General features: G+C 47.6%; 1 protein-coding gene across 4 annotated transcripts in view; it reads left to right on the top strand.

The window, feature by feature from the left end:
• Positions 1 to 21184, top strand: part of ARB2A (ARB2 cotranscriptional regulator A) — a 1817924-nt gene that overhangs the window by 1420554 nt on the left and 376186 nt on the right. The gene's annotated exons all lie outside the window — the stretch shown is intronic.

Genomic DNA, 21184 nt, shown 5'->3' with positions numbered 1-21184 from the left:
CAGACCAGTCTCCCCCATGTGGAAAGGCAGTGCACATCCCTAGTGGGATCTCGGGGGCATACGGGTGAGCGACACCGGACCACCTATGGCACCGCAGCCAGCATTTTCTAATCGTCTGCTCCTCCCCTGTAAGTCGGGAAAGGTCCAACTTCTGGCCCAGAACTATAAAAGAAATAACGTGTCTCGGAAGGAGTCCACCTGCGGCCCCCTCCGGGCCTCGGAATTCTAAAGCCACTGCTTGGGTAAGCCACTGTAGCTGTGCTGCCAAATAGTACCATTCAAAATCAGGGGCTGCTAGTCCCCCGTCCGATCTGGAGCGCATCAACGTGGTCAGCGCCACACGCCTCCTGCCTGCTCCCCAAATGAACTCGGTAATTAAGGAGCGAAGTCTGGTAAAAACCGACGTCGGGATCCAGATCGGCAACGTGCGGAACAGATACAATAGACGGGGTAGTGCCAGCATCTTTAATAACGCCACTCGCCCCGCGACCGATAACGGGAGCGTCCGCCAGAATCCCATGCAGCCACGCAGGCTCCGGATCGCTCTCTCAATGTTGCCCTCCAGGAGGTCCAACGGTGATCGGTATATTTGCGTGCCTAGATAAGGGAGGCAATGAAATTCCCATCGCAGCTCACCCTCCGGCTGGGATTTGTCTGCTCCCGACACCAACGGGAAGAGGCAAGACTTCCCCCAATTGACCCTCAGTCCTGACAGTTGGCCAAAATCCGACAGCAGCCGCTTAGCTCCACACAGGGCAACTTCCGTGTCAGCCAAGAACAGTAGGCAGTCGTCGGCATAGAGGGATATGTAGTGGGTGTCACCTCTCAGCTGAAGGCCCTCATACGCTTGCCCCATACGAGCGTGAGCAGCTAGGGGCTCTATGGCGAGCGCGAACAGGAGGGGGGACAGGGAGCATCCCTGCCGGGTCCCCCGTCCCACTCTGTACGGAGCAGAGATGGTAGCCCCCGTCCTGACTCGGGCTGTGGCCGCCGCATAAAGCAAGGCGGTCCATTTCACAAACCGCTCGCCCAACCCGAAGGCTTCCAGCACTCGAAGGAGAAACGGCCACTCAACACTGTCGAACGCCTTCTCAATGTCGGTCGACAGGACAGCGGCACCCGGCAAACCAGCAGCGTTGCCACCCATAACCCGAAGGAGCCGGCGTACACAGGAGGCGGTAGTGCGCTGGGGATCAAAGCCTGCCTGGTCGGAATGTACCAGAGCGCGCATGTGGGCCAGGAGACGCGTCGCAAGAACCTTACTCAGGATCTTATAGTCCGTCGTAAGCATGGACAATGGACGGTAGGCCGAGCGTGAGCTAGCTTCGCCGCCCCGCTTCAGTAAGGGGATTACCAAGGCCTCTCGAGTACTTGCAGGTAGGACCCCGGTTTCCCAGGCCTCCAGGTAAACCGTCAGCAAGCGCGGTATCAATATATCTGCGTAGGCCGCATAAAATTCGATCGGTAGCCCATCTGTGCCAGGGGTCTTACGACGAGCCATGTGTTTAATGGCCGCACGAATTTCTCCCTCAGATATGTCCCCGCCCAAACGATCCGCATGTGCGGAGTCAAACCGGGGAAGCCGCGCCGCCTGGAGAAACCCATCCAGTTCCTCCGGTACACAAGGCATCTCGCTCCTATACAGGCGCTCGTAGTATGTCAAAAATTGGCCATTGATCTCCGACTGGGTGTACACCTCATTCCCTTCTGGAGTGGTCAGAGCCACAATCGGGGTGCCGCGGGTCCCCGGCGCGGCCAGCCAGGCCAAGAGTGAGCCCACCTTGTCGCCCTCGGCATGAGCCCGAATCAGGAACTCTTTATGATCGAAGCAGCGCAGCCTCTCCGTCACAGTCGCCACTTCCTCCCGCGCCGCCAAACCGCCGCACGAGCGTCAGGGGCCACGTGGTGGCGCCGCTCCTCCTTGCGTAAACGAGCCTCGCTCCGCGTAACTTCCTGCAGACTCCCGCAGTGGCCGAAATACAGACTCCCCGAACCACCGCCTTAAAGGCGTCCCACTCTAATGCTCTACTGGAAGCAGTGTCCGCGTTAGCAGCAAAGTAGCCTTCCACCCCATTGCCCACCTCGGCCCTGAACACCGCATCCTCCAACGCCAGCGGGTTCAACCGCCAGGTCGGTATGGCTTGCCGTTGCCGCATCCACTGGACCACTACTAGGCATGGGTTATGGTCAGAAATTGTTTTAGCCAAGTATTCACTATGGCGGACCAAGCTTTGAACATCCGGCGAGCACAGAATGCTGTCAAGGCGGACATGAAGCGCGTGTGGAGGGGAATTGAACGAAAAATCCTTCTCTGTCGGGTGTTGGGTCCGCCATTTATCAACCAGGCCCCAGCTACTCTGCCACTCTCCCCTACTCTTCGCTAGCCTGTGCGCTGCCGCCTGTGCCAAAGGAGGGTGAGATCTATCTAACTCCACATCTAGTACAGAATTAAAGTCCCCCCCCATTAAGACCGTGTTGGCTAGAACTGTCGCCAGTTTCCCCGAAAGTCATGCAAAAAAGGCAGGTTGTTCCGCATTCGGGGCGTAGACACTGCAAAGTGTCACGTCTCTCCCATCCAGGCGGCCCTGTACAGCTACAAACCTCCCCTCGGGGTCAAGCAGTGTCTGCAAAGGTTGGAAAGGGACCCCCGCCCGCACCCAAATCAAAACCCCCCTCGCAAAAGCTGAATAGACCGTGTAGAACAGCTGCCCCCGCCATCTGCGCTGTAAAGCCCGATCCTCAGTCTGGTCAATATGCGTTTCCTGCAGAAAGGCTATTTGAATCCCCCTCCGAACAAGATAAGCATGCACCCTGGGGCGTCTCAGCATAGAGTTCAGTCCCCGCACATTCCAGGTCACACACTTTAGTTCAGGTAGGGTCCCCATTCATGGTAACCAATACAGTCCAGATGAAAGATAAAAGTCTAGGCACACTGACAACATCCCAAAACCAGCCCTGGAAAACCACCCAACAATCCCGTGTCCCACCCATCCCCAGAACAGGCCCCAAACAGCAGAGACCCATCCAAAAGTCAATATCCCAAGTAGAACAGTCTCCGGTAACTACCAGAGTCCCACAATAGGTGTGAGAGAGGGAGGGTGGCCTGTCGCTACGTCCAACAGGCTGCAAGCTGCCTGTGTCACCTGGCCGGCACTCCTCAAAGCACTCCAGATGCCCCACATCCCCACCCCTGCAGAAGTAGAAATCACCAACGGCAGAAGGCAGACCCTCCGCAACAACACATCTCTCCGCTCACCCAAGTCACATGCCTCCGCCCCAAACCCAGACAGGGGTCCAGTTGCCAATACAATACCAGCACGGCGGGTCCAGAGGATCATTCGTCCAATAAACCATCAGCAGTCCCAGGCGTGACATGAGGCGGCCCGGAACCACCAGCTCCTGATTCCTCTGATACCACTTCCTCGGAGCCCTCTCGAGAGCCCGTATCCACCTCCGAAGTGGACGCCACCGCCTTGAAAATATTAGAGACCGCCTGAAGGGCCTCTTTGCGCTCCAGCTCGGTCTGCGAGACAGAAGGCGTCCCAGCTTTCGGTGGTCGCCTCCTGGGCCTCCTGGTCCGCTTGGGCCTCTGCGCCATCCTCCGCCGCTCCTCAGACGCTGGACGACCATCCGCCCCAGCCTTGTAGAGCTCCAACTAGTCCCAAACTTCCTCCGGGGAATTGTAGAAGGAGGATTTGCCATCCATCATGATCCGCAGGCGGGCAGGAAACAAAAGAGAGTAGCGGACCCCCTCCTCCCGTAGAGCCTTCTTGGCCGCCAGAAAGGTGGAGCGCTGCCTCTGCACCTCAAAAGAGTAGTCCGGGTAGATGGAGACCTGAGCGTTGTCCACCCGGTAAGGGCCAAGTGCCCTCGCCCTCCGCAGAATAAGGTCACGGTCTTTGTAGTGCAGCAGACGCGCCACCACAGGTCGCGGCGGCCGGCCCTCAGCCGGAGGCCGAGCGGGCACCCGATGAGCGCGCTCCAAAGTGTGGAATGGGGTCAGACCCTCTGGAGCCACCACGTCGCGCAGCCAGGGCTCCAGGTAGCCCAGCATGTCCGCTCCTTCAATTTTTTCGGGCAGGCCAACCACGCGTATGTTGTTGCGGCGGTTGCGCCCCTCCGCATCCTCCGCCCTCTGTTCCAGTAGGTGCACCCTGTGTCGCAGCTCCCCCAGCGCAGTTTCAGTCGCCTTGGTCGCCGGTTCCAGTGCGTCCACTCGGATCTCCGCCTGCTTGACCCGGTCCGCCAGTTTACCGTGGTCTGCCCGCAGGAGCCCCAGGCTCGTGGATACCTGGCCGATGTCCTGTCGCAGTGCTTCCCTGGTATCGCCAATGGCCTGCAAAATCTGTTCCAGTTGGCCCTGTGGCAGGCCCGGTTTCGAGCTTATGTCCATGGTAGAGCCCTGACTGCTTGCCGCTCCCTCCTCAACATCTGCCGGGGGCTTTTGGCGTCTCCCCATGGTGATCGTTGGCCACAGGCGAAGGGTGTCCCCCAAAACTATGTCGGCGTGGGCACAGGGCGCGTCCGTGAGCCCTCCGCCCTAGGGTCGCCTCCCGCGGCGCGCTCGCCACAACGCAAAGGGCTCCGGGCCCAGCACCCCACAGCAGGAAGTCCGCCAACCGGTAAGGCGTGTGTTCCCTTGACAGCGCGGGTCCCAGCCTCAGCCAGAGGGGGTCAGCACCGCTGTGCGCTAGATCAACCCTAGTCCCAGAGGGCTGGACCTCACTGTCCAGCCAGAGGTCTCCTCAGGGCAGCAGCGCCCACGTCGACAGCTCTCCGCAGCGTTCCCCAGACCCTAGAAACCTCGGGGGGGGTCCCCGGTGCCGCCTCCTCAGGGCTCTTACCGCCAAAGTCCACGACGGTCAAACAGGGAAGCAGCCAGGCGCCTTCCGCCGGTCGTCGTCACCCAGAGGGGAGCCGGGCTCCTCTGCGTGCGGGCCGAAGAAGCCCCCGCCGTCACCTGCACCGGCCTGGCCCCTCCGCACACGGATTCCGCCAGCCGTCTGTGTCCCAACGCTCCCGCCGGGCAGTCCGTCCTCCGCCGCAGAGGCTCCGGTCGCGATGCCACCGACCCGCCCCTCGCGGTGGCTGGCAGCCGGGCAGCCCGCACCGCAGGTCGGCCACCCGTGCAGCCGAGGTCGGGGATGCGGCCGAGCACCCAGGCCGCTCAAAATGGCCGGCGCCGCACTGGTGATCTCAGGCCCAGCGCGTCCCCGCACCGCCGCTGGGACAGCGTCTCTGCTCCAGGGAGAGCCCGATATGTCGCGGGCAGGGATGTGGTCAAGCCCAGGCCAGCAGGGCCAGCGAAGGGGCTAAAGGACAGGATAATCGGGAAGGCCGTGACGGAGCTCATACGTCCATTCCCAGCAGCAGCCAAGCCACGCCCCCATTACAAGAATACAGTTATCCATACATTCACTCATACAATCACTGAGTCTTTTCCAGAGAATAAGCTACAGATGATTAAGTTCTTCGTGAAGATTCGTTATATAAAACTTTATAAATAAATAAATGTATACTTATTTATATACAACTGTCACATACACTGCCTTTTGTATTTCTAGTTTGTTGAACATGTATCATTGAGAAATATATCTACTCATCATCACACCTATAAAGAGATTCACTCACCCAAACAACTATTTACACATCTTTGGACAGTCACACACCTCCCACCCAACCACACACACATTCATTCACTATCACATACAAATACTCACTTAACTAATTAATAACTAATATACACTTTCACATAGCTAGTAACCAACTTATGTAGTACTTTACACATCAAGAGATAGAGTGATACAGTTATTCACAAAGTTTAATCACTATCTCATATATTTAGTGAGGCACTTTGAATTAGTCACTTAGATAGTCATTCACTCTGCTACTAAATCCTCCATTCAGACACTTATACATCAACTCAGACTTCAAGGCAGATTGCTATATATATATATATATATATATATATATATATATATATATATATATATATATATATATATATATATTACCTACTGGCGATAGCCAGTAGGTATATATAGTTAGGATTTTTTTCCTATGGGATTTTTGAAAATTCTATGTCGAATAACTATGGCGTTTGAGGACAGAATTGGCTGAAATTTTCAGGAAAATGGAACATTTTGTTTCTGAGCAGCCCCTGAAAATTTGGGGGGGTTTCGTCAAGGGGGGGGCCGAGAAAAAAGGGGGGTCCCAAAACGTGTTTTTCCCATGCAATTTTCCATAGGGCGGTTGGCCTCACTTTTAGCCTGAACGGCTGAATGGATTTACACCAAACTTGGCAAAATTGTAGGGACTGGTAGCCCGATGTGCCTTTGCTATGTCTCAAGATATAGGCTCCAGTGGTTTTTACGAAAATTAACTTTGAAAAATATATATTGGGCTACATTGGGCTATATATATGTTGGAGCCCAAATGTAGCCCAATGTAGCCCAATGTAGCCCAATGTAGCCCAAAGATGACCACCAGAGACAAAAAAAACAAATGTAGCCCAAATATCAGCCAGATGTAGCCCAACTATAGCCCAATGACAGAATGTCCCAGAGTGTTCTAAAGAACAACTAGAGTGCTGACAGTCCTACTTATTACAAAGGTATGGCACACCTGAAGCCATCTTGATTGGAATAAAGTGGTAACTCTTAAAACATTTAATTTAAAAATGAACAAAATGAGGGGGTTCATTTTGCCATAGAAAGTATGATTAGCGAATATATGACGAAATCCCGCATACCATCAGTCCGCAAAAAAAATCCGCATGTACTATTAGGCCGCAAATTAAAATAACGAAAACTTTTAGAACGAATATGCCTTTAGCATACACTAAACAACTAAACTACCCTAAACCCTAAAACACTACCCCCAGCATGACCCTACACTACACAAACAGTACAACACTACCCTAAACCCTAAAACACTACCCCCAGCATGACCCTACACTACACAAACACTACAACACTACCCTAAACCCTAAAACACTACCCCCAGCATGACCCTACACTACACAAACACTACAACACAACCCTAAACCCTAAAACACTACCCCCAGCATGACCCTACACTACGCAAACACTACAACACAACCCTAAACCCTAAAACACTACCCCCAGCATGACCCTACACTACGCAAACACTACAACACTACCCTAAACCCTAAAACACTACCCCCAGCATGACCCTACACTACGCAAACACTACAACACTACCCAAAACCCTAAAACACTACACCCCAGCATGACCCTACACTACGCAAACACTACAACACTACCCTAAACCCTAAAACACTACCCCCAGCATGACCCTACACTACGCAAACACTACAACACTACCCAAAACCCTAAAACACTACACCCCAGCATGACCCTACACTACACAAACACTACAACACTACCCTAAACCCTAAAACACTACCCCCAGCATGACCCTACACTACGCAAACACTACAACACTACCCTAAACCCTAAAACACTACCCCCAGCATGACCCTACACTACGCAAACACTACAACACTACCCTAAACCCTAAAACACTACCCCCAGCATGACCCTACACTACGCAAACACTACAACACTACCCTAAACCCTAAAACACTACCCCCAGCATGACCCTACACTACGCAAACACTACAACAATACCCAAAACCCTAAAACACTACCCCCAGCATGACCCTACACTACGCAAACACTACAACACTACCCAAAACCCTAAAACACTACCCCCCAGCATGACCCTACACTACGCAAACACTACAACACTACCCAAAACCCTAAAACACTACCCCCAGCATGACCCTACACTACGCAAACACTACAACACTACCCAAAACCCTAAAACACTACCCCCAGCATGACCCTACACTACGCAAACACTACAACACTACCCAAAACCCTAAAACACTACACCCCAGCATGACCCTACACTACGCAAACACTACAACACTACCCAAAACCCTAAAACACTACACCCCAGCATGACCCTACACTACGCAAACACTACAACACTACCCAAAACCCTAAAACACTACCCCCAGCATGACCCTACACTACGCAAACACTACAACACTACCCAAAACCCTAAAACACTACCCCCAGCATGACCCTACACTACAACACTACCCTAAACCCTAAAATACTACACCCCAGCATGACCCTACACTACGCAAACACTGCAACACTACCCAAAACCCTAAAACACTACCCCCAGCATGACCCTACACTACGCAAACACTACAACACTATCCTAAACCCTAAAACACTACGCCCAGCATGACCCTACACCACGCAAACACTACAACACTACCCTAAACCCTAAAACACTAGCCCCAGCATGACCCTACACTACGCAAACACTACAACACAACACAACCCTAAACCCTAAAACACTACCCCCAGCATGACCCTACACTACGCAAACACTACAACACTACCCTAAACCCTAAAACACTACCCCCAGCATGACCCTACACTACGCAAACACTACAACACAACCCTAAACCCTAAAACACTACCCCCAGCATGACCCTACACTAAACAACCACCACAACTCTACACTACACTAACACAACACTACACTACAGAACACTACACTACACAATCACTAACCCACGAAAAAATTAACACAAACCCACTTACCTCTCTCGTCATCGTGGTTTTCACAACGCAAATGCATTTACCATACATGCCTTTAAAACGTAATTCTTTGTAAAGGCATGCGCGATAAATGCACATGCGTTTTGAAAAAATGCGGGATAATGGTATGCGAGGTCAATGACCTTGCGGGATAATGGTATGCGGACTGAAAGTCTGCGGGATAAAAAATGCGGGAAAATGGCTGCAAACCATGATTAGCAGCAGACTTCCCTGGTGAGCACTAGCTTTACTACAGTGATCTAATGAGCAACTAGAGTGCTAACATTCAGAATTTATGGCAAATGTGTGACACATCTGAATGCCTTCTTGATAGAACCAAAGTAAACAAGCATTGAAAATGCAATAGATCTCGCCCTCGTTTAAGTTAAAGCCATTCTGTTTGTAATGAGGTGGCTTTTTAGCTTTGCTTTTATTAGTGTTTTTAAAACTTTCATGTAAATAACATGCATATGTATGCATATATGTATATGTATGCATGCATTTATATTTATATAGATATGCAGATTATATATGTTTATATATGTATATTACCTACTGGCGATAGCCAGTGGGTATATATAGTTAGGATTTTTTCTCTATGGGATTTCTGAAAATTCTATGTCTAATAACTTTGGCGTTTGTGGACGGAATTGGCTGAAATTTTCAGGAAAATGGCACATTTTGTTTCTGGGCAGCCCCTGAAAGTTTGGGGGGGTTTCGTCAAGGGGGGGCCGAGAAAAAAGGGGGGTCCCAAAACGCGTTTTTCCCATTCATTTTTCCATAGGGCGGTTGGACTCACTTTTAGCTCGAACGGCTGAATAGATTTACATGAAACTTGGCAAAATTGTAGATATGGTTTGCCCGACGTGCCTTTGCTATGTCTCAATATATGTGCTCCAGTGGATTTTGAGAAATTAACGTTTAAAAAAATATATATATCTGTGACAGCGCTCCGGTTAGCGCCCCGGTTCGCGTACCTGACGCGTAACGGAACTTCGCGAAGTGAAGCTGATTGGCTCTCCGGTGTCTGTCAACATTCTAAACAGTCCGGAGCGGCCGCCATCTTGTCTCTCGGTACGATCGAGAGACAAGATGTGGTGAAAAACGAAGGGGGAAATGAAGGAAAGGGGGCAAGGTAGACCACTCCTGACCCCCTAGGATTGATGAGGGGGATATTAAAGTGCCCCGCGGGGCAAAAAATATATTTTTTTTTTTTGCGATTTTACGCCGTAGAGGCGCGTCCCGGTACGCGAACCGGGCAGCTCACCGGGCAGCTCACCGGGCAGCTAACCGGGCAGCTAACCGGCAGCGTAGCTGTCAACATTGTAAACAGTCCGGAGCGGCCGCCATCTTGTCTCTCGGTAGGTTCGAGAGACAAGATGTGGTGAAAAAAGAAGGGGGAAATGAAGGAAAGGGGGCAGGTAAACCCCTCCTGACCCCCTAGGATTGATGAGGGGGATATTAAAGTCCCCCGCGATTTTTCGCGGTAGAGGCGCTTCCCGGTACGCGAACCGGGCAGCTAACCGGCAGCGTAGCGGGAGTCCGCCATCTTGTGTTTTTGGAGCGTCCGGTTCGCGTACCGGGTAGCGTCCCGGTAAGCGTAACAAGGGGAAAATCAAGAGAAACAGTAAAAAAAAAATTAAGGGAATAGATTTCCAGCAAACTTGGCAAAATTGTAGGGACTGTTTGTTTGATGTGCCTTTGCAAGGCCTCAAGATATGTGCACGTGTGGATTTTGTCTAATTAAGGTTAAAAAAATATATATATCTGTAAGCGTGCTCCGGCACGCTTACGTTACAGGTTTTGTTTGCGCTGCAGAGCCGATACGTCACGGTTATGTGACGCGTCATGAGGCGTCTCACGTGGCTACGTGATACGTCACGTAATAAAGAATATATTTTACAGCTATAGATATTCGCTTTTAAAAAACCAATGAAATTCACTGAAAAAACCATAGGTTATAGACCATATATAGTTAGGAATTTGCATTTACAAAACCTTGAAAATTCACTGAAAAAACCATAGGTTAGAGACCATATATAGTTAGCTGGACATTTTATTGACATAAAACCAATGAAATTCCATATATAGTTAGTTGCACTAACTATATATCGCGCACCCGCAATCCACTGCTGATGATGTCACATATTACATCATTCATGACATGGTCAGTGACATCACTGATGACATCACTGATGACATCTCAAATGACATCTCAAATGACATCACTGATGACATCATGACACACCAATACCAGTTACTACATACGCACTCACTGATTCCTACGTCTACACACACATTCACTCATTCACCCTTACAATCACTCATACATACAGTCACTCATTATTACAACACTATCATATGCACTCATACACCTATGCAGACACTCACACACTGCCACTCATCCATGGAGTTACTCACACACCTAGTCAGTCCTGTAAAGAATCAATCACACTTCCATTTCCTCATCTATACAGTTAAACACAGAACACCATACTTCAGTGACATCACTGATGACATCACTGATGACATCTCAAATGACATCACTGATGACATCTCAAATGACATCACTGATGACATCATGACACACCAATACCAGTTACTACATACGCACTCACTGATTCCTACGTCTACACACACATTCACTCATTCACCCATACAATCACTCATACATACAGTCACTCATTATTACAACACTATCATATGCACTCATACACCTAGTCAGTCCTGTGAAGAATCAATCACACTTCGATTTCCTCATCTATACAGTTAAACACAGAACACCATACTTTTCACACATATACTAACACATACTTACTCTCTTATACAATCACTGATACAAGTACACATTGATATGCACAGAGTCACACACCTCCCAGCCAGCCACACACACACTCAGTCTTCCATACATCACTCATTCTTCAATATGTAAAACATATTTAAACTTTACAAAAACACACAGACACTAGATGATGTCATCAGTGATGTCATTTGAGATGTCATCAGTGATGTCATCAGTGATGTCATTTGAGATGTCATCAGTGATGTCATCAGTGATGTCACTGACCATGTCATGAATGATGTAATATGTGACATCATCAGCAGTGGATTGCGGGTGCGCGATATATAGTTAGTGCAACTAACTATATATGGAATTTCATTGGTTTTATGTCAATAAAATGTCCAGCTAACTATATATGGTCTCTAACCTATGGTTTTTTCAGTGAATTTTCAAGGTTTTGTAAATGCAAATTCCTAACTATATATGGTCTATAACCTATGGTTTTTTCAGTGAATATATATATATATATATATGATACTTATTTAAATATCGAAGCAAACCACATTCACTGGATGATGTAATCAGTGATGTCATCAGTGATGTCATTTGAGATGTCATCAGTGATGTCACTGACCATCTCATGAATGATGTAATATGTGACATCATCAGCAGTTGATTGCGTGCGCGTGAGTTATAGTTAGTACAACTAACTATAACGGGGGAATTTCAATGGTTTTGTACGAGTGAAATGTCCAACTAACTGTAACACCCCTGAAACCTGTGGTTTTTTCAGTGAATTTCTGAGGTTTATATAGCCCAATACAGCATGTGCACCATAAATGCGCATTCCTACACTTTCTTATGCTTCACAGATTGCATGTATAACATTTGCTTTGCACAGATAAACAACTCTCCTAATAGTCACAATATCTCTTCAGTTTTGATGGTCACAATATCTTTTCATTCTGGTTTTACCTTGCCAATCAAATGTAGCCTCTTGCATTCTGGGTTTGAATAAATATATTTTGTTAAAACAAATACACATGAAAACAAATTGAAGGGAAGGGGCATCATGACCCTCAAAAAACAAAGCCTCTCATGAGTCATAGTTCCTCCCGACACTCAACAATTGTAATAAATAGCACATTACACTGCATACGTGCTGTATGCCACATAGGGGCAGTCACCACTGTGTAGTTATGGTTCAGATCAGTTTTCCTTTAAAAGACATTTTTTGATCTGTCTATAATTTTTAACAACGAATCTGCACAACATTTGGCAATCTCTTGGCTTAATCAGCTAAGATCCGCCATTCCAATTTTCGTGCAGACGTGTGCAGGGAAAAATGTTAAAGGGGTGACCAAGGATGGGTTTTCTCATTGTAGCTCCCAAAGGGATTTATGGTCATACATATAGAATAAAATGCAGATTTACGGCAAAATTGTCAGGAAAATTAAACTTTTCTCAACTTTTGTTAAAAATTCATATAGCACCTTTTGAAAAATAAGCATTTGAAAAAGGTGCCAGATAGGCGTAAATGGGTGAAAGTTTTTGTACATCTCTACCGTTTAAAGTTGTGATTTACTGATTTGTACCTTCTGTCAGACACATATGAATGATTTGACATATGTGATTGGTAGGTAAAGATAACTGTAGATTTTTTTTTTGCCATCTTGAAAATCGTAAATCAGTATTGGATTGCGACTTTCACACTGTGAAAAAAAGAAATCAACAGGAAAGAATTGCACCCTAACAAGTCTGAGACCCCGGGTCAATGGTGAGTCAAAGGTGTGGGAAAACGCTAATAACAAACCAGGAAAAAATGTAGAAGGAAAATAATAAGCAGATGGGTTTGAGATAGAATGAGAAAGAGATAGAATGACAGAGGATGGGAGAACCAACGGTCATTTGCTATGGGGGGTTTGTCCTCCCGAGATTGGGTGCCTGTGGTGGGTTGGGTGCAGACCCTGGCCCCAAGCGAGGTCCAGCAATCTTTCCCTGCAGCGCATAGTCAAAGACCATAAAATAATGTATGTAATAAAAAAAATGAAATTCAGTTATTCATGTCCCTTTCCCTCCATACAAATATCACCGATTTGTAAATGAGACAGAAAAAAAGGTAATGAATTATAATGATTCACGGCGAGCAGCATGAGTTATGATGTGTGTTTTGGGCATTGAATAACATAACTGCTAAAGTTATGCATCTTGCACTGGAAGTTAGACCATAAGTCTTGGTTTTACCAGGGGTTCCTAGTCTGAGGCCCACAAGAAGGGACTCCTGGGGAGAACTTAAAAATAAAGCTATACACTGGTTAGCACAAAGGATATCCAAGGTGAATTTATTATTCAGAGATTTTGATGATGAGAAGAGTTATTTGGATAGGAAATTCTAGGAAAACACTGGAAGAGACTGTATAATTTTGAAATGTAAACATCCTTATTTGGTCAAACATATTCTTATGGCTCTCCAGAACACACATCTACAAGGTGCTTAACTGAAGAGTAAAATAAAGGCTTAACCCTTTTTTTTTGTTTTTTTCAGACCTGAATATTTCCTCCCCCTTTCAAGTCCAACCCCCCAAAAAGTTTCCAATCGCATGGCTGGTCAAAATTATTCATTCTCAGTCAGCAGTCGATTGGCCCATCTAGATTGTTTTGTTAAAACTGACTGACTTGCCATATCAGACAGCAACAACCATACATCTCCTTAGTGGAGGTTATCAACCTATAGTGAACAAATGACAAATGCAGCCAATGAAGTCATCAAACAAGATAAACCAACTATGTGGATGACTCGTCAGAAAATATTAATAGGAACGTAGCAAGATTGGGCAATAAACCCACACCGTGTTGACTGGTTCAAATATGTTAATGAAGCACAGATAGTCTGTCTTCAAGAAACACGGTTAACTAAATCATTTGATGTTGATTAGTTTATATCCTTGCATACAGCGGCCACATAATCCAGCATTGGAAGGGCTAAAGGAAGTCTTCTTGTTCCGGTTTCTACTACAGTACCTCTAAAAGTGTCAAAAACATTTTTTTTTCCAAATGTGTTTTTATTGGCATTTAATTTCTAATTTAACAAGTGCATCAGCTCATCGCATTACATGGTATACTCTTCACAATATAACGTATCCTTACGATAGGCCTTTATGAGACTTAAGCGATATATGAGTTGGCATTACACTAAAGAGAAACGAGTGCTTCCCGCACCTGTTGAGTACTTTAATAGAGGTACAGATTCTTCAACTGGGGAAGTGGTCTCCTTGGTTTTGATCTGCTGTCGGTCCAACTATTCTTAGGAACTCCAACCTAACTGGAACTCCCGCCCATCCCCCCAAACAGGGAAAAAACTAATGGTTGTGGAAGCTAGGAGCTATGTTCACTGGCCACGTAATTAAAGGATTATCGCCAAGGGCGCATTACCGGGCTACAGGTCTCAAACACTCCTCTCCCACAAACTTGGGGGTGAGGGGGGTCCCAATTTTTCGGGAATACCATTCTAAGGGACAATGTGATCTAAAATTGGAACAGGTGCATGGCTTGAAAGGAGGGTGGGCAGACCACTAAGGGTAGGCCCTGCGTAAGATATGTGACTAATGGTCCCCATTTGTATTTCACGTTTTTGAGGTCATCCCTAAAGATGTCTGCCATTCTCACCGTGCTAAGAATTTTCCAGAGATGTGAGTGCCATTGAGACAACTCGGGTGCCGCTTTCTTCTTCCCTGCTGCTGCTACTGCAGTTTTGGCAGCCCCTATGCAGGCCCACATAATGGCTCTTTCCGCTTTAGTTTGGTGTTCCAGCTCTGGGTCTCTTAAACCTAGGAGGATCCCCTTTATGGAAGTTGGGACTGGGTAAACCAACATGTCTTTCATGTGTCTCCCAAAATGTTTTGATTGTGGGGCAGTCCCACCAAATATGTCGGAAGTCTCCACGGAGGCCGCAACCCCTCCAGCACTGATCAGAGGTGTCTGGGAATATATTTTTGAGTTTTATGGCGTACATGTACCAGTCACAGAGAGTTTTAAAGTTGGCTTCCCTCAAGTCTAGGGAGGGGTTGTTCTTAGTGATATCTATCCACAGTCGCTTCCATTCCTTGTCGGAGATTTCCCTCTCTGTCATATGTTCCCAGAGGTTCATGTATCTAGGTCTCGGTGAGTGTAGTGTAGAGAGTAGTAAGCTGTATAGGAATGAGATCACGCTCCTCATAAAATCCACCCGCCGCACAAAGCTTTCTATCGGTATTCGTTCTCTTGTGACTGCTTCTCTGACCTGCGGGTGCATGGCCCAGTGCTTGAGTTGGAAATACTGGAAGTGTTTGTTAGGAGATAGTTGAAACTCCCTTTGGCAGCTTTCAAATGTGAGTATATCATTGTTGTGTAATAGGCCTGAAAGCTTGAGGCAACCTTCCTCCCTTCATGCGTCAAAAGGGGCCCTCACGGAGTGCCGGCGGGAATTCCGGATTACAATGTATCGATGTGTAAAGTGATGGGAATGTGGTCCACTCCCTACCCCTGGATACCTCGTCCCACACCTTGAACATGGTTCGGGTAGGTGTGCTAATCTATGCGTTTGTGACTCTGTCCTTTTTAGGTTTCCATATGTGATCCCACATTGTTCTTTCCGCTATCGCCCGATCCATATGTACCCAGTGTTTATCTGATTCCCTCTTGGACCACTCCGCCACAATCCTCAGTTGCTTAGTAAGTAAGTAATTTATTCTTTGGGTAATTAAAACCTCTACTAGTCCATAAAAGAAGAATTATAACAGCAAGGTTCACAATTTAAACAGATTAAAAATAAAATTTCGTAAACTCCCATTCCTAGTATTAGCTGCAATGAAACGTGTCAAAAATTATTATTCAAACCTTTGGTAAAATACATTAAAACGACTTCTCGTAAAAGATCCGTACATTATACTGGCTATTGTCCACAGTTGTCATGTAATGCAGTACAGTGGTAAAGCGGTTACAACCTTTCAGTGCCAAAACGGGATACCAGATGATCCCCTTGTGAGAGTCCACCCTTAGAAGAGGACTTTTTGCTGCAGTGATAAAGCATGCCGGTCAAAGGCGACAGAGTTTCTGCCCTGCAGCTTCCATGAATTGCACGTAACGGCATGCTAACTGAACGTCTCCTCCTCCGAGGCATGCCAACACTGCTTGTCTGCAGGTTCTTATTCTCTTACTCAAAAAAGAAGGCTTCAGTAGCTGACGTCTTTCGACTTGTAGTTCTCTGCAAATACACAGAAGGTACAATACACTTTTGTTGGCTTCGTTGCATAAACGACAAGTTGTCTGGTCCGGCCGTCGTTTCCAGGGGGGAAGATGCAGCAGTACCGGTGGGAGGCCCATTCGAAAGTGGAGATATTTTTCTTTCTTCCTCCTGTTGAAACCAACCCCTAGGTAAGGCTGCGTAGAGGGCTTATAGTAGCTTTTTTTTAACAACTGATTTTATTGATTTTCCAAAGTGCCAAATGGGCAAAGCCCGGCAAGCATCATACAGGTAAAAGGCATAATGTCGGATTTCTTGGCACCATATACCAACCCCTATGGATGTATGCAGAACATCAGACCAGATCCCCCCTCCCCCCAACCTTGCACCACACACCTTACAGAAATCGTGATACAAACATAATGCAAACTTACTCTTCTACCCTTGGGCAACACTATTACACTAAACCAGTGAGTTGCTTACCACTAGCCTGTCAGTTGGGTCCCTGGAAACTGGAGGCCCCAGGAGGGATAAGTCGATGCCTCGGTGTGTGGCCCAGCCTGCCCATATCTTCCCGTGCTTTTGCGGACAGCTCCCTGCCTGAAATACGGCAACTTCAGCCAACAGGCACCTATCCATGGCTTTTTTCCAATTACCTATGCTGGGTGGGGATGTAGCCTTCCAGTGCTGTGCAATGTTGCGCTTAGCAAGTGTGAGACCCAAGAATAATAGGTGTAGTTTATATCTGTTCCCCCGATGTCTTCGGTGCTGTGTAGGAGAATCAGCCTAGGGACTGCTGGGATGTTCCATGCTAATATTAACGTAGCTTTGCACAATAAACCATCCATGGGATCTTTTTGTGAGTGCTGCCTTGTCTTCTACTAAGGATAGGTTTTTCACTGTCTTGTTTACAGTTTTTTTGAAGCAGTGTGAGCACCCCGGGGCCGCCCAAAGCTCATCCAAGCCTAAACACTCTTTTGATGCTGTAAGATAGCTCCTAGCTGCACAGTCTTTCTTTTGATGTATTTCATTCCATAGGTAGGAGTTCAAAGATCCTTGTTTGGCATTTTTAATCCTGTACCAGCTCTTGGCGTAAGCTCCTTTGTGGGCTATTTCTAGGCACTGTATGCCGAATTCCAGCCTTAACTGGGCTGGCAAGACGTACTTGGGTAAATCGAAGATCATTCTGGCCGCTCTTGAAACAGTGCTATCTAATATGGCCGCATCTCTTCCCCTCATGCACTCGCTTCCCTTAAGTGATTGCCGGAATGAACTTTGCTTGCCAAACTTTTAAAAAGGAGTAAGGTTTGGGCCAGTGATTTTATTCTTAATGGATCTCATTGCTGCAGCAATGGAGTTACCTCTTCTTTTGATGACGTCTTTGTGTAGGTTGTAGGAGCTCCTGTTGTGGAATAGGCCTGAAAGCATGAGGCAACCTCCCTCCCTTCATGCGTCAAACGGGCCCTCACGGAGCGCTGGCGGGAATTCTGGATTACAATGTATCGATGTGTAAGGTGATGGGAATGTGGTCCACTCCCTACCCTTGGATACCTCGTCCCACACCTTGAGCGTGGTTCGGGTAGGTGTTCTAATGTATGCATTTGTGGGTCTGTCTTTCCTACGTTTCCATATGAGGTCCCATATTGTTCTTCCCACTATCGCCTGATCCATATGTAACCAGTGTTTATCTGATTCCCTCTTTGACCACTCCGCCACAATCCTCAGTTGCTTAGTAGTATAAGTTAAAATCAGGGAGAGCCACTCCTCCCTCGCTCTTTGCGTGTCTCAGGGTATGGAAGGGAAGACGGGCCCTGCCGTTTTGCCAGATATATTGAGTGATCAGGGAACGTACTCTGGGCAGGAAGCCCCTATCTAGGTCAATTAGTATCTCCTGGAATAAGTATAAAAATGTGGGCAGCACTGTCATCTTTATTGCATGTATGCATCCCAACCAGGAGATAAAAAGCGGTTTCCAGCTTTTGAGATCTTGCTGGAGTTGAAGTAGGAGAGGCGGGTAGTTGGCCCTAAAGAGGCTCTCTAATCGTGGTATTCATTGTATGCCCAGGTATTGGAGCGAGCATTTGGCCCACTGAAAAGGGGTCCGCTCACGAAGGTGTTTTAGCCTCATTTTCTGCTACCGTGATGTTTAATATAAACGATTTGGTACGGTTGACCTGAAAAGGGGTCCGCTCACGAAGGTGTTTTAGCCTCATTTTCTGCTACCGTGATGTTTAATATAAACGATTTGGTAAGGTTGACCTTGAAACCCGCCACCTCCTAAAATTCCCTTAGTGCCTCCTGCAGAGCCTACAGCGAATGAGCCGGGGCGCTCAGCGTCATCAAGATGTCATCCCCGAACAATGATATTTGATGTTCCTGTCCTCCGAAGCAAATGCCTCTCATCTCTGGGGATGCCAGAATTTGCAGTGCTGGCGGCTCTATGCTCAAGGCAAACAACAGGGGAGACAGCGGGCAGCCCTGCCACGTCACCCTGTCGAATGGAAAGGAGTCCGAACTGAACATGTTAACCTGCACCTTAGAGCGTGGCTGTACATAATTGGCCTTGATCATGTCTATGATTTCTTCCCGAATCTAAAGTACTCAAGCGTGAGGAATAAAAATGACCAGTCCACCCTGTCAAAAGCCTTGTCTGCATTCAGGCCCACAAGTATCGCCGGGATCTTGAGTTTCGTTACTTTTCAATCAGATGTAGTGTCCTGCGATATAGTCGTGGGTCAGTCTGCCTTTTATAAAGCCTGACTGATCAGGGTGGATTAGATCTTGCATTAAGTCTTATAGCTGTGCTGCTGAGACGGCTGTGTATAGTTTAAGCATCTAGATTCAAGGGCACAATTGGCCTGTATGAGGCGCAGTGTTGTGTGCTTTTCCCCGGTTTGAGGATCACCGTTATTACAGCTTCGGCCATGGATGGTGTCACCCTGGTGCCCTCTACCATAGCGTTTAAGAGCTGGGTGAGCTGTGGCATAATATCTGGTGCAAATGTTTTATAAAAATGAGCTGTTAGACCATCTGGCCCAGGGGCTTTGTTGGGTTTAAGTGCCTTGATCGCCTTCCCTACCTCCTCGTCGGTGATGAGTGCATTAAGGGTATCATTCCAGGCCTGGGAGACCTGTTGGATTTCCAGCGACTGCAAGTACCAATGTTGTGCTTCTGCATCGTGTGGTTCACATGTGTAAAACGCCTTATGGAACATCCTGAATATGTTGGCCTTATCTATATCACAATGTGCCAAATTGCCCTCTCCATCTTGTAAACCCCCGATGTATTCCTGCTCTCTTTTTTCCCTGGAGCTGCTTGGCTAAGTGGGTTCCCACCTTGTTCCCCTGTGTGTAGGAGATCTGCCGGAGTCGTAGCAGGGTGTATTCGGCCCTGTTGGTATAGATCGCCTTGACTTTCTCCTTTAACGCAGTTAGTTTACTCTGCAGCATCCGGGAGGGCGACTTTTTATGTTCCCTCTCTATCTACTCTAATTCAGTCTCCAGGGCCTCCTTCTCTTTAGCCCTTTGTTTATTCAGCGTGGCCTCAAGCGCTAAGCATTTCCCCCTGCAGAACTGCCTTAAATGCATCCCAGTTGTTCAGGGGCACAGTGTCATGTGGCAGTTTAGTTGGAAAAATTATTTGATAGCCCCTCTTAGTTCGTCTCTTATTAGTCTGTCCCTTGTCAGTGACATAGGGAAGTAATATCTTGGTATCTGAGGAGCGTCGCTGCCCCAAGTCTAGCCTATAGTGACGAGGCTGTGATCAGAGATAATGGTCGGGAGAATTTTCGTCGCCTGAAGCAAACCCAGTAGGTTTTGGCTAATAAAAAATTAATCAAGCCTTGAGTGCATTTGGTGTGCATGAGAAAAGAATGTATAGTCTTGGGGTGAAGGAGCCCTAAGATATGTAGCGTCTCTTTTATCCCCCTGGGGAAGCTACCTGTAGCGATTCTATGCAGATACAAGCTATCTATATCTGCCTGCCATGTGAGGTTAAAGTCCTCCATAAGGATTGTTGGGCCCTCAGTAAATTCTCCCAACCGATCAAGTAAGGAGGAGAGAAAAGCAGGTTGACCCACGTTCGGAGCATACGCCGAGACAAATATCGCCCCCTCTGTTTCCCCTTTACATGACACTCCGACCTTCTTTATCCGACTTTATAGCTTCTGGCTGGAATTTAATAGAGTTATGAAAGAGCAGGGCCACCCCCTTCTGTTTGGTGCCAGCTAAGGATCTATATATTTCGGAGCCTTTTTTATGGCGTAGCCTAAGCTCCTCAGAGCGTTTTAAGTGCATTTCTTGGAGTGCCACAACCTTAAAGTGGTGGTCAACCAAGTACCTCCGTATTTTGTGCTTGTTAAGTGGCTAATTCAGCCCCTTCAATTTCTAGGAGGAATTGGAGATCACCATAGCTCAGTTATCAAGCTCCCCTCCGCCCCTGGACCCCTTAGTGTAAGTTTCCGGCTCTCTCCTGTTGTGTCCGTCGCCCAAATCTCTTGATGTCCCAAGTCCCTCGTAGGATCTCTTTAGTCCAGTG

This window comes from Lissotriton helveticus, chromosome 2_1, assembly GCF_964261635.1.
Source record: "Lissotriton helveticus chromosome 2_1, aLisHel1.1, whole genome shotgun sequence".
NCBI classification, from domain to species: domain Eukaryota; kingdom Metazoa; phylum Chordata; class Amphibia; order Caudata; family Salamandridae; genus Lissotriton; species Lissotriton helveticus.
The sequence above is the reverse complement of the archived record's forward strand: the minus strand, read 5'-3'. Positions and strand labels throughout refer to the sequence as shown.